At 37.1% G+C, this 13,505-nt stretch overlaps 1 long non-coding RNA gene across 1 annotated transcript in view; it reads left to right on the plus strand.

The window, feature by feature from the left end:
• LOC122232929 overlaps positions 1-10,692 on the plus strand; it is a 198,557-nt gene extending 187,865 nt beyond the window's left edge. The window contains exons 3-4 of the long non-coding RNA XR_006210308.1: positions 8,678-8,750; positions 10,532-10,692. This is a non-coding gene — a long non-coding RNA (uncharacterized LOC122232929). The remainder of the gene's footprint in view (positions 1-8,677; positions 8,751-10,531) is intronic.
• The last annotated feature ends 2,813 nt before the right edge of the window (positions 10,693-13,505 follow it).

A 13,505-nucleotide genomic window follows, 5' to 3' on the forward strand; every position in this document is an offset into this window, starting at 1 on the left:
GAAAACTACTGTTTCTTCCCACCCAAATAGTATTTTTAGTAAATGTAGTTCTATAATCATATTAGAATTTTTTTACTCCCTGGATTTATTTTTTAAATTAAAAATATATTGAGTATAATTGACATACGGCCTTTATATTAGTTTCAGATGCATAAAATAATGATTTGATATTTGTATATATTGTGAAATCACTACACTAAGTCTAGTTGACATCCATAACTATGCATACTTACAAAAGTGTTTTCTTGTGATAAGCACTTGCAAGATTTACTCTCTTAGCAACTTTCAAATATTCAATAAAATATTATTAACTATATTAACTATAGAGTTAATCTTATACATTACATCCCTATGACTTATTTATTTTGTGACAGGAAGTTTGTACCTTTTGATCCCCCTTGCCCATTTTGCCCACCCCATACCTTCATTTCTGGCAACCACCACTGTGAAAAGCTGTGCTCTGCAATCTATGAGCGTGGAGTTTTGGCTTTTCTTTTTGTTTTGTTTGTTTGTTTTAGATTCCACAGATAAGTGAGATCATGTGGTTATTGTCTTTCTCTGTCTGACTTATTTCATTTAGCACAATGTCCTCAAGATCTATGCGTGTGGTCAGAAAGGGCAAGATTTCCTTCTTTTTTAATGCCTGAACAATATTCACTATGTGTGTGTGTGTGTATGTTTGTGTACATTTGCTCTGTGCATTCATCCATTGATGGACCCTTGGGTTGTTTCATGTCTTGCCTATTATAAATAATGCTGCAGTGAACCTGCGGGTGCTGATATCTTTTCATTTTAGTGTTTTCATTAAAAATGTATGTACTCCATGCTTTTGATGAGCTTCTTATATACACAGAGCACCATTCTGAAAAAAAAATAGCAAACCGATGATCCTACAGGTAGTTTTTCAAATGCTTAAAAAGAATTGTTAAAAAAGAGGAATGAGATACCAAAGACAAAGACCCGTGGTTTGGTATCATTTTCATTTTTTCTCCTACAACCATAGAGACAGCATGACTCTTGCATCATTTTCTTTTTTTTTTTTACTTTATTTTTTATTTTTTAAAATTTACATCCAAATTAGTTAGTATATACCGAAGCAATGATTTCAGTAGATTCCTTAATGCCCCTACCTATTTAGCACATCCCCCCTCCCACAACCCCTCCAGTAACCCTCAGTTTGTTCTCCATATTTATGAGTCTCTTCTGTTTTGTCTCCCCTGTTTTTATATTATTTTTGTTTCCCTTCCTTTATGTTAATCTGTTTTGTCTCTTACAGTCATCATATGAGTGAAATCATATGATTTTTGTCTTTCTCTGACTGACAAATTTCACTTAGCATAATACCCTCCAGTTCCATCCACATACTTGCAAATGGCAAGATATCATTCTTTTTGATTGCTGAGTAATACTCCGTGAGATAGAGATATATATATATATATATATATATATATATATATATATATATATCTATCACATCTTTATCCATTCATCCATCATTGGACAATTGGGTTCTTTCCATACTTTGGCTATTGTTGATAGTGCTGCTGTAAATATGGGGGTGCATGTGTTCCTTTGAAACAGCACACCTGCATCCCTTGGATAAATACTTAGTAGTGCAATTGTTGGGTCGTAGGGTAGTTCTATTTTTAGTTTTTTGAGGAACCTCCATACTGTTTTCCAGAGTGGCTGCACTGGCTTGCATTCCCACCAACAATGCAAAAGAGATCCTCTTTCTCCACATCCTCACCAACATCTGTTGTTGCCTGAGTTGTTAATGTTAGCCATTCTGAGAGGTGTAAGGTGGTATCTCATTGTGATTTTGATTTGTATTTCCCTGATGATGAGTGATGTTGAGCATTTTTTCATGTGTTGGTTGGCCATCTGGATGTCTTCTTTGGAGAAGTGTCTATTCATGTCTTTTGCCCATTTCTTCACTGGATTATTTGTTTTTTGGGTGTTGAGTTTGATAAGTTCTTTGTAGATTTTGGATACTAACCCTTTATCTGATATGTCATTTGCAAATATCTTCTCCCATTCTGTCGGTTGCCTTTTAGTTTTGCTGATTGTTTCCTTCGCTGTGGAGAAGCTTTTTATTTTGATGAGGTCCCAGTAGTTCATTTTTGCTTTTGGTTCCCTTGCCTCCGGAGATGTGTTAAGTAAGAAATTGCTTTGGGCAAGATCAAAGAGGTTTTTTCCTGCTTTCTCCTCGAAGATTTTGATGGCTTCCTGTCTTACATTTAGGTCTTTCATCCACTTTGAGTTTATTTTTGTGTATGGTATAAGAAAGTGGTCCAGGTTCATTCTTCTGCATGTCACTGTCCAGTTTTCCCAGAACCACTTGCTGAAGAGACTGTCTTTATTCCATTGGATATTCTTTCCTGCTTTGTCAAAGATTACTTGCCCATACTTTGTGGGTCCATTTTTGGGTTCTCTATTCCATTGATCTGAGTGTCTGTTCTTGTGCCAGTACCATACTGTCTTGATGATTACAACTTTGTAGTATAGCTTGAAGTCTGGGATTGTGATGCCTCCTGCTTTGGTTTTCTTTTTCAAGTTTGCTTTGGCTATTCGGGGTCTTTTCTGATTCCATACAAATTTTAGGATTATTTGTTCTAGCTCTGTGAAGAATGCTGGTGTTACTTTGATAGGGATCACATTGAATATGTAGATTGCTTTGGATAGTATCGACATTTTAACAATATTTGTTCTTCCTATCCAGGAGCATGGAATCTTTTTCCATTTCTTTGTGTCTTCTTCAATTTCTTTCATAAGCTTTCTATAGTTTTCAGTGTATAGATTTTTCACCTCTTTGGTTATATTTGTTCCTAGGTATTTTATGGTTTTTGGTGCAACTGTAAATGGGATCGATTCCATGATTTCTCTTTCTGTCACTTCCTTGTTGGTGTATAGGAATGCAACCAATTTCTGTGCATTGGTTTTATATCCTGCAACTTTGCTGAATTCATGAATCAGTTCTAGCAGTTTTTTGGTGGAATCTTTTGGGTTTTCCATATAGAGTATCATGTCATCTGGGAAGAGTGAAAGTTTGACCTCCTCCTGGCTGATTTGGATGCCTTTTATTTCTTTGTGTTGTCTGATTGCAGAGGCTAAGACTTCCAATACTATGTTGAATAACAGTGGCAAGAGTGGACATCCCTGTCTTGTTCCTGACCTTGGGGGAAAGCTCTCAGTTGTTCCCCACTGAGGATGATATTAGCATTGGGTCACTCATATATGGCTTTTATGATCTCGAGGTATACTCCTTCTATCCCTACTTTCTTGAGGGTTTTTATCAAGAAAGGATGCTGCATTTTGTTAAATGTTTTCTCTGCATCTATTGAGAAGATCATATGGTTCTTGTCCTTTCTTTTATTGATGTGATGAATCACGTTAATTGTTTTGTGGATATTGAACCAGCCCTGCATCCCAAGTATAAATGCCACTTGGTCATGGTGAATAATCTTTTTAATGTATTGTTGGATCCAATTGGCTAATATCTTGTTGAGGATTTTTGCATCCATGTTCATCAGGGAAATTGGTCTATAGTTCTCCTTTCTTAGTGGGGTCTCTGGTTTTGGAATCAAGGTAATGCTGGCTTCGTAGGAAGAGTTTGGAAGTTTTCCTTCCATTTCTGTTTTTTAGAACAGTTTCAAGAGAATAGGTGTTAACTCTTCCTTAAATGTTTGATAGAATTCCCCTGGAAAGCCATCTGGCCCTGGACTCTTGTTTTTTGGGAGATTTTTGATTACTAATTCGATTTCCTTACTGGTTATAGGTCTGTTCAAATTTTCTATTTCTTCCTGTTTCAGTTTTGGTAGTGTATGTTTCTAGGAATTTGTTCATTTCTTCCAGATTGCCCGTTGTATTTGCATAAATTGCTCATAATATTCTCTTATTATTGTTTTTATTTCTGCTGTGTTGGTTGTGATCTCTCCTCTTTCATTCTTGATTTTACTTATTTGGGTTCTTTCCTTTTTCTTCTTGATCAAACTGGCTAGTGGTTTATCAATTTTGTTAATTCTTTCAAAGAACCAGCTTCTGGTTTCATTGATCTGTTCTACTGGGTTTTTGTTTGTTTGTTTGTTTGTTTCGATAGCATTAATTTCGGCTCTAATCTTTATTATTTCCTGTCTTCTGCTGGTTTTGGGTTTTATTTGCTGTTCTTTTTCCAGCTCCTTAAGGAGTAAGGTTAGGTTGTGTATCTGAGGTCTTTCGTCCTTCTTTAGGAAGGCCTAGATTGCTGTATACTTCCCTCTTATGACCGCCTTTCCTGGGTCCCAGAGGTTTTGGATTGTGGTGGTATCATTTTCATTGACTTCCATATACTTTTTAATTTCTTCTTTAACTGCTTGGTCAGCCCATTCATTTTTTAGTAGGATGTTCTTCAGTCTCCAAGTATTTGTTACCTTTCCAGTTTTTTTCTTGTAGTTGATTTTGAGTTTCATAGCATTGTGATCTGAAAATATGCATGGTATGATCTCGATCTTTTTGTACTTACTTAGGGCTGATTTGTGTCTCAGTATATGATCTATTCTGGAGAACATTCCATGTGCACTGGAGAAGAATGTATATTCTGCTATTTTAGGATGAAATGTTCTGAATATATCTGTTAAGTCCATCTGGTCCATTGTGTCATTCAAAGCCATTGTTTCCTTGTTGATTTTTTGATTTGATGATCTGGCCATTGCCATGAGTGGGGTGTTGAAGTCTCCTACTATTATGGTATTACTATCTATGAGTTTCTTTATGTTTGTGATTAATTGATTTATATATTTGGGTGCTCTCACATTTGGCACATAAATGTTTACAATTGTTAGGTCTTCTTGGTCTATAGACCCCTTGATTATGATATAATGCCCTTCTGCATCTCTTGATACAGTCTTTATTTTAAAGTCTAGTTTGTCTGATAGAAGTATGGCTACTCCGGCTTTCTTTTATTGACCATTAGCATGATAGATGGTTCTCCATCCCCTTATTTTCAATCTGTAGGTGTCTTTAGGTCAAAAGTGGGTCTCTTGTAAACAGCATATAGATGGGTCTTGTTTTCTTATCCATTCTGTTACCCTATGTCTTTGATTGGAGCATTGAGTCCATTGACATTTAGAGTGAGAACTGAAAGACATGAATTTATTGCCATTATGATGCTTGTAGACTTGGAGTTTCTGGTGTTCCCTGGTCCTTTCTAATCTTTTGTTGCTTTTGGTATTTATATATATATATATTTTTTTTTTTTTTCATCTTTTCTCCCCTCAGAGAGTCCCCCTTAAAATTTTTTCCAGGTCTGGTTTCGTGGTCACAAACTCCTTTAATTTTTGTTTGTCTGGGAAACTTTTTATCTCTCCTTCTCTATTTTGAATGACAGCCTTGCTGGATAAAGAATTCTTGGCTGCATATTTTTCTGATTCAGCACACTGAATATGTCCTGCCACTCCTTTCTGGCCTGTCAATTTTCTGTGGATAGGTCTGCTGCAAACCTGATGTGTCTTCTCTTGTAGGTTCAGGACTTTTTTTCCCTTGCTGCTTTCATGATTCTCTCCTTGCCTGACTATTTTGTGAATCTCAAATCGATGCCACAGCAGCAAGTATGGATGAGGCAGAGCAGTAAATCAGTGATACAGAGGACAAACTTATGGAGAATAATGAAGCAGAAAAAAGGGGGAGACTAAGGCAAAAGAACACGATTTCAGAATTAGAGAAATCAGTGACTCATTAAAATGAGCAACATCAGAATCATAGGTGAAGAGAAAGATGAAGAGAGAAGAGAGAGAAAAAGGGATAGAAGGGTTATGTCAGCAAATCATAGCGGAAAACTTTCCTAACCTGGGGAAAGACACAGACATCAAAATCCAGGAAGCACAGAGGACTCCCATTAGATTCAACAAAACCAACCATCGACAAGGTATATCATAGTCAAATTCATAAAATACTCAGTTGGGCAGGGCTCGGTGTAACAGCTCGGTTCTCCCCTAGATGGCGCTGCTAGCCTACTGGAGTGGATTGTTGTGGTGCTTGTCGGTGCGCATGTGCATGCACAGGAGCGGTGAAAAATGGCGCCACCAAGCCACCCAGTCTGTTCTCCCGGCTCAGCAATCGCGCACCGGTCCTCCGTCTTCAGCTCTCATCTACTCCCCGCCTTTCCACTCTCCATGACCAAGCCCCGGGCAGTACCTCTCTCCCAAGTTTTGCCTCCGATGCAGCTTTTTTCCCCTGCCCCTTACTCCTGAAAGACTGCGGCTTTGACCTGCTCCGCCCGTCTGCCGGAGGGTCTCACCGAGCAATGGCTGAATGAGCAATGGCCCAATGTTGGCTGCACCCAGGAACGCCTGCTGGACCCTGCTGTTGCCGGTGCTCTGAGACTGCGACAAGGTGCCAGCCCACCCCCCCCAAAAAAGTCATGAGACAGCGTAGCCTCAGTGTTTCAGGAACCATGGAAAATCGCAACACACATCGGGCACCAGGCTTCACCCTCAATAACCTTGCCCCAGCACCAACGAATGTGGCTGCCTTCTGGGGTCTGCTGGGACCAGGTGGCTTCAACAGTCTCTACCAAATGTCCTTCCAGCAGTGGAGCCGCTTTTCCCCGTGTGGCCTGAGAACCTCACGGACCCCACTCTATTCCTAGGGATTCACCTTTCCCACCAGAGCACCTCCAGGTATCGACCTGTGGAGTTGCAGCCTTTACACTCCCCTTGTTTACAGTCATAATGGAATTTAAACCTTCTCTTTTCTCCCATTTTAGCCCTTGCGGCTGTTTCCAATTTTCCACTTTCTCTCCAGCTGCTTTTGGGGAGGGTTGCTTTTCCCATATGCTCCCCCCCTCCCCAGTCTCCATCCTCTCTCCGCCCGCAAAAGGGGTTCCCTACCTTTTGGGGCTTCTTGCTCCCCAAGTTCAGCTCTTTGTGTCACGTACCTGCGGAATTCTGTGGTTCAGGTTGTGCAGATTGTTGTGTTAATCTTCCAGTCGGTTTTCTAGGTGTGTAGGATGGTTTAGTGTTGGTCTGGCTGTATTTCATGGATGTGAGACACAAAAAAAGCTTCCATGCTGTTCCGCCATCTTGGCTCCTCCCCCTCTTGCATCATTTTCAATAACAATGAATGAAGGAGTCTCAATGGGGAGATTATGAAATAAGGCAGCACACATGTGGCATTCCCACCTCCCATGCTCATAGCAGCCACTGATAACAAACCATGTCCTTCTTTGCTTGTGAGTCTAGACAAACTTTTAATCTGTCTCAATATGGCACTCCAATCAACTACTACTGACTAATAAGAGTTGGTGTTAAAGCTGAAACACTTTTGCTATCTCTGTTCAGTGGTTAAAACTTTTTCTTCATCTTCTTTACACCAGTCAGAGAAGATTCAATACTTACTGGCTCTTTGCTGAATATAATGGCTTTTCATCATACTCTACTTCTTAAGAAATGTATCTTACTTGAATAATTGTGAAGCCACCATGTATTAGATGATGACATAACAGAATATGGGCTCTGCAGGCAGTTTGGTACTGCCAGAGAAAGAACAGCAAACAGTTTTGTTCACAGGCATCGCAAAATTTTTGAAATAGAAAATTCATCATGATTTACTGAGAAGTTCCATTATGATCTTAATCATAGACTTCTTAGCAGCTGGGCATATGCTTATGGAACTTTGACATTAACTTTTTTTTCAATGTAAATTGGAGTCGCAGTTTGCATTCAAAACATGTTGATGTCACTGATACTTCATTGATTAAGTTTAGAAAATATAAATTATTTCATTATTGTCATGTTATGTAATATTCGATAGACCTAAAGATTGATTATAACTCAAAAGTGGCTCATTTAATCAAAAGTGCAGTTACGTAATCTTTTTCATTAATGTGAAATTGTTACTTAAATATCAAGATAATTTTGTAGTTATTTACTTTTTAAAAAATAAATTTACTGGGGCACCTGGGTGGCTCAGTCGGTTGAGCGTCCAACTTCAGCCCAGGTCATGATCTCGCAGTCCGTGAGTTCGAGCCCCGCGTCGGGCTCTGTGCTGACAGCTCAGAGCCCGGAGCCTGTTTCAGGTTCTGTGTCTCCCTCTCTCTCTGACCCTCCCCCGCTATGCTCTGTCTCTCTCTGTCTCAAAAATAAATAAGCATTTAAATAATTAATTAATTAATTAATTAATTTACTGAAATGTATTGGTTCGTGTGTCCGCAAAACCTTTCAGTATACAAATGTCAAATATTTGAGCAACGTGGTGCCAAAGAATTCTTTGGGTCCAACTGATCTCTAAAATCCCATGATTTTAGATTTCATCTTTTATCAATTCAGTGTTGGTTAGAATGTGTTGAGATTTATGAGATTTTTATAGTCTGGTGTATTTTGGGGAAGCTGTTAGAAAACTATAACTTTATGTAAATCTGACATTACACTCTATCCAGGGTATACTTTATATAATAGTTCTCATCCTAATATTTCTGCAGTATCTAATGTTAAAGGCCATACGATTTAAATGAAATAGCTAAAATACTTTTTAAATGCTGATAGTATGGTAAGGAGGTAGCTTGTTTGTTTGTGCTTTATTCAATAAAATAAGAAACAGTATATGTTTAAGAGACCCTCAGGCACTTGAAGATGGATAATGGAGCTATCTGCTAAATTTACGAAATAGATAAGTTGTAACAATTAAGTCTTGTTTATCTTGTCAGATTTGAGAAATGAAAGCTACTATTTGGATGAAGCCCCTGGGAATCTAGAAATTATGCAAAAACTTATTTCTATGTGAGTACCAATACATACATTATATTATCTTTAAAAACTTGAAAGACACTGTGCATTTGCAACAAACCTATTTTGCATTGAAAATCATTTTATATCAACTTCAATGAAAAACTCACTTTCCGCACAATGTGGTCACCTTTGAAAATAACATTTCTTGTGGAATATCCTGAAAAAGATTTGTTTCATTATCACAGAGCTTATATCTTCTTGCCAAAGGAAAGAGGAAAACAGTAAAAAGAAGAAGGAAATTTTGAATAAACACTTCATAAAAAATATCTAAGTAGCTCACAAACACATGGAAATGTTCTTAACATGCAAATGTTATCTTTAACATTTATACTGTGAACTATCACTTTACACCCACTAACATAACTAAAATTAAAAGACTGACAACACCAAATGTTGGTACAGATGTGGAGCAACTGGAACTCTCAGACATCGCTGGTTAGAGTGCAGAATAGTATGACCATTTTGGAAAACTCTTTGGTAGTTGCTCATGAAAGGAAACATCTACTTGCCCTAAGACTCTGAAATCCCACTCTTAACTATTTACCAAAGAGTAAGGAAAATAAATGTCCAATGTCTTGAAGAAACAAGAGACACAGTTCTCTCCCAAAGGAATTAAAGCCAAGTGCTGCTTGTTAGCCAGTTCTGGGATTCACTTAGGCTATTCTGTTCATGCAGTTATGCTTATTTAATATCCCTTATTCTCATCTTCCTTGGCTCTTTGTGCACTGACTCCTCATCATTGCTTCTGTCTTTGACCCATTTGTTAAACACACATTTCTGGTTTGTTGCTTGTATTCCCTTTCATACTTGATGCTTGTTATTAGGCTCCCCAAAGACTACCATGGACATGAACTATTCTTACCTTCTCTCTCAGCCTCTCAGGAACCATAGAAGCTGGATCACCCAGTTTCCTGGTCAGGATAACAAGCTAAGAAATAAGAAAATGTCAGCCAGATGTTCGTTCTTTCTTTCTTTCTTTCTTTCTTTCTTTCTTTCTTTCTTTCCTTTTTAACTTCTAGCTTTTACTCTCTCTTTTAATTTAAAGTCTAATTTATCATTTTTTTGCTTTAAAGTACTTTTTCTTCTCATATTTATTATTTTCTTTTCTATTTTCTTTCCCTACTCTTTTCATTTGTAATATATTTCAATCTGACTATTTCCTTGTGGTTATTTCTTTTCTACGCTTCTCTTATCTATATTCACTAGGCTTTTAACTTTTTCAGATGATCACATTTTGTAAGAGCTGTGGTTCTTCCCCAGAAGCAAACTTTGATATAAGGAAGGATGTGAGAACAAAGTGTATATTAGGGAATTGATTCGGGGAAGCACCAGCAGGGGGATGGGGTGTAAGATGGAGAAAGAAAGCCTATGTAGAGTTGTTAACAAGCAGATGGTCAACAGGTGCAGTTCTGAGGGGGTCCTTCAGAAATGACATAGAACATTTCTCAGAGAAATCTCACCTAAAGAGTAGGGGAGATGGTGTATTTATTTTATAGACTCCTGCTCCTCATTGTTTGTGGGCTGTTCCTAGGAGTGTTAACCATTTATCCTGCCTCCCAGCAGTCCCAATATGACCCACGAGTGAGCAGATCATGCTCTTGTGCACAGGGAAATCATTCAGGTAGAGAGTCACAGATGATAGAAGGAAGCATTTGACATCTCCTAGAGAGGGAGGGCCGACGGTTATGACCGGGCACTGCTAGCATCTGCTAAAACAGCTTTTTCAATTCAACCTTTTATGGTTGAATGTTTACCACTTTATAAATCCACAGGTAACAGTTTGAAAGGTACTTTAGAGACGTGGAAATGAGACCAATGGAAGAATAAAAAGAGCTCAAGTGTGTTTCTCTGTGTTTTCCTGAAATATGAACACCAAGATATGTCAGGATATGTGCTTCAACTTGTGAATACGTGAAAATGGATGTATTCTTCATACAGGTGAATAGAAATTGCAAATAACTATTTAGAACATTTTACAATACATTTTTGAACATATAATCTATTTCGGTTGCTCTCCAAATTACTGTCTGCTGTATTCAATCATTTGGGGGTGGGGGGAGAGGCATGGTCACACTTCAACAACTACAGGATAATGTTAAATATTCAAAAGTACAAACTGTTCCAATAGTCCTGTGTTAACACAGGATTAATCATGATAAAATATTGCAATCCAGGATTTTGTAGGGTTTTTTTCCTTACTAAAATCATATATAAAATACAATCTAATTAAGTTATATAAAATTGAAGCTTTGATGAGAAACCTATAAAAGCTCCCTTGAAGAGTTCTGACTATCTGAGAGCAGCTCTCCTTGACAAAGTCTGTTCAAAGCTCACAAATCTTTCCTCTTTTCAGTAGTCCAAAACCCCAAATTGATTTAAAAGGCCTACCTTGAATTAAGAGGTCTTACGTTTCACCAAAGCAAATATGACTTAAGCTACATGCTAGGTCTGATATTTATCAAAGTTTTGGGGAAAAAATGATCATTTTTTACTTTAAGGACTAATCAAGTCAAGTGAAAAATAGCTCAGTTTGTAAAACATCTACAGTTAGTATTTTAATCCCTTTGTTAGTAATATGCTTTCTTGGAATTTGGTATAGTGGACTATACTTTTTGATGTGAATTATGGATGTACCTCCTTAGACTTTAGTCTCTAAATGCCATCACTCATGGGGTTCTATAGTCCTGGGAGACTTTCCCACTTTTCAGACATACCCAGTGCTTATTCTACCACTGTGCCGGTAAAGACCTTGGAGACGTCAAAGACAGTTGTCATCAACATTCTGGTATGTGGGGGTGTCTGTAATGGACTCACACCAGCTTTGTAATGGCTCAGTTAGAGAAAGTAAATCAGTAATGCATTTCACAATGATCCAGACAGTTTTTCTGAATAAACTTGATTTTTGTGAATCTCACCTTTGACAAAGTTTTGCTTCTATTTTTCCCTCCTTTGGTTATCTATTTTTTGTTGGCTGCAGGAAGAAGAAATTGTATCTTCCCTTTCAGCTATTCTTATATTTGAGGTTTCCTAAATTTTGAGTTTATGTTCTTGCTGTGTAGCTTCTTTCAAGTGCTTATTTCTCTTCTCCAACCTTGGTGATGACCTCCTCTATGGATGGTCCTGAAATTTTGCACTAAAAAAAGAGAGTGTTCGAGATTATTGCACTATAAGCTGCCAGGAGGCCTGGGATCTCCGAACCCCATAGCAAGCTAAATATTTATACAACCAATCTCTATGGAACCCAAATAGGCTGAGGACTTTTCTAGTCAGTGTGTTATAGCAGTAAACCTGGGTTCATTAAGTTCATAGTCTAGTGAATTAGACAATGGAAAAATTATTTTCAGTGTGATGGATAGAGGAATGTTTCAAAGGGGAAGTATAAGTATTCTAATGCATATAAGCTATGGAAGACAGTTTGAGTACAGATTTGGAGATAGCATCTAAATTATGTGAAAAGTGGTGGACCATTAACTAGACTCAAAATAATCTATTATGCATACATTAGTTTAAAAATGTATTACATTTATTATCTAAAATATAGACATTTCAAATGGGTTGCTCAGTAAAAGTTGGGCTATACAAAATTAATCTGCTTTTCATTCTTTCTTTTGTGGTAGATTTTATTATTTCTTCATTTAATAAAAAATCTCGTCTTGTTTCATAATATTGCTTCTTACTTATATCTAAGAAAAGTGTGATTAAGACTCTAAAATGCTACAAACAGATCATTGTTCCTGATGTTGTTTTTCCCTTAAATAAAATACATCACATAATACCCTAATCAACAACAAAATTTGTGTGTATTCTTAACTTATTAAAATCTTAACTGAAATAAAATATTCAGTGATACAGATCACTATTTCCATCCCTTTGAAAACTAGGGTTTCAATTTCTTAGGGCATCTAATGCACAATATAAAACATTTCCCCTCCTGTTCTTGCCCTTAAATGTTTAGGCATTATTTATTTCTGCATTTATTCATTAACTCAACATGCACTTATTGAGCACCTGCTAGAAATTGTTTGATAAATTCTCTGTGCGTTGACCTTATACAACATCATGCAAAAGAATGCTCCCAGATTGTCATATGCAGTGGTGCAGCAAGAAGTAATGGATATTCACTTTTTTAATGATTCTTGTCATGCTGTTTTAATATTGCTCTAAGCTATTTTTGGAGCATTTTAATTTATTGTATTCTTTACTTATTACAATTGTATCCTGAGGCTAGCTAGTGAAGGATGCCATTTTGAAAATCTAAGAAATAAATAAATAGAAGTTGAATAGCCAACACATTTGTTTTGTTTCCAAATCTCTGGGAAATAGAAAGTGATGAGGGATCTAAAGAAACACTCTTATGAGGAAGTATCTTACTCGACATTCCATGGATAACCCTTTTAATGTGCCGCACTGGTGTTAGAGAAACCCAGTACAACATTCCCAAGGTTATTTGCTCTCTCAGATCAAATGCATACTCTGGACAGAGAACAATAGTGCTAACCACTTAACAGTGGTTATTCAGGTCCTTTTAATGTTTAAATTACTAAAGCATGAGAATTGGAAAAATACACTAGGATAACAATGTTCAGTCATTTTCCACTATTTTCAATAAAGAATTTACTCTGGATTCCTAGGCAGGGTTATTGTGGACAATTAAAGAATAAATATGACTTATAGGTTTTATCATTGGGTAGTTGGTCAATGAATCCTGGAGACAATAGAATTTTCTTTAAAATTCCCTAAGTTTTC

Source organism: Panthera tigris, chromosome D4 (genome assembly GCF_018350195.1).
Source record: "Panthera tigris isolate Pti1 chromosome D4, P.tigris_Pti1_mat1.1, whole genome shotgun sequence".
NCBI lineage: Eukaryota > Metazoa > Chordata > Mammalia > Carnivora > Felidae > Panthera > Panthera tigris.